The 1,022-nt window shown below is 44.8% G+C and overlaps 1 pseudogene; it reads right to left on the reverse strand.

Annotated features, from left to right (window-relative positions):
- Positions 1-425: 425 nt before the first annotated feature.
- On the reverse strand, positions 426-544 carry LOC141130997 (5S ribosomal RNA; annotated as a pseudogene).
- Between the last annotated feature and the right edge of the window lie 478 nt (positions 545-1,022).

The raw sequence follows: 1,022 nt of genomic DNA on the forward strand, positions 1-1,022 counted from the left end.
ACCATTCTCCCAGGAGCAACTGCTGGTGACTCAAGTAGTCTGCCTGCCAATTTTCTATTCCTAGAATGAAGACTGCCGATAGGCAAAGTACATTGTTTTCTGCCCAAGATAGGATATGATTCTCCTCTCTCTGGGCCGCACAACTTCTTGTGCCCCCTTGGTGATTAATATAGGCCATTTCTGTGGCATTGTCGGATTGAATCCTGGCAGGACAATTCCGTAAACTGAACATTTAGGCCCTCAGTGCTCTGCCTGAATCTCTAAAATGTTAATGGGCAAGGCCATTTCTGATCTGGGCCACTTCTCTTGGACAGTTGCCTCTTCCAGGACTGCTCCCCAACCCAAAAAAGGTTGGCAGGCAAGGAAGGATTTTCCCCTTTGCAGATTTTTGGTTATTAACCATAAACTGAGGCTCCGATGCACCCAGCCTACAGCACCCAGTATTTCCAGGTGGTCACCCATCCAGGCACTAACCAGACCTGACCCTGCTTAGCCTCCAAGATCTAATGAGATCGGGCACTTTCAGGGTGATGTGGCCATAGGCTTTAGAGACAGACACATTGGGAATCTAGAGCTTGAACCCTTTGTTCCAAGCCGATAGGATACTGTTTTGCAGCAGTCTTGAATGAAACTGAGCATAAGGAATGGCCTCGAATGAAGCCACCATCTTTCCCAACAACCTCATGCAAAGCTGAATAGAAGAATTCATCTTGCTTTGACCACCTGAATTAGTTCCTTATATGGAGCTGATCTTTGCCTTTGATCTTTGGATGTATCTATGATCAGACCCAAGTATTTTAGCCTTCTTCATGGTTTTAAAGAAGATTTCTTCTAGGTTGAGAATCCAAATTAGATATTTTAGGTAGATGAATGTGGTGACCATACTTTGGTCTAAGTGGGCTACCAACTGGTCTATCAAGAACAGATCGTCTAGGTAAACCATAATTGTTATACCTTGGGCCCTTAATCTGGCTAGAAGAGGGGCCAGAACCTTTGTAAACACTCAAGGTACAATAGCTAGA

Source organism: Aquarana catesbeiana, linkage group LG02, assembly GCF_042186555.1.
Source record: "Aquarana catesbeiana isolate 2022-GZ linkage group LG02, ASM4218655v1, whole genome shotgun sequence".
NCBI lineage: Eukaryota > Metazoa > Chordata > Amphibia > Anura > Ranidae > Aquarana > Aquarana catesbeiana.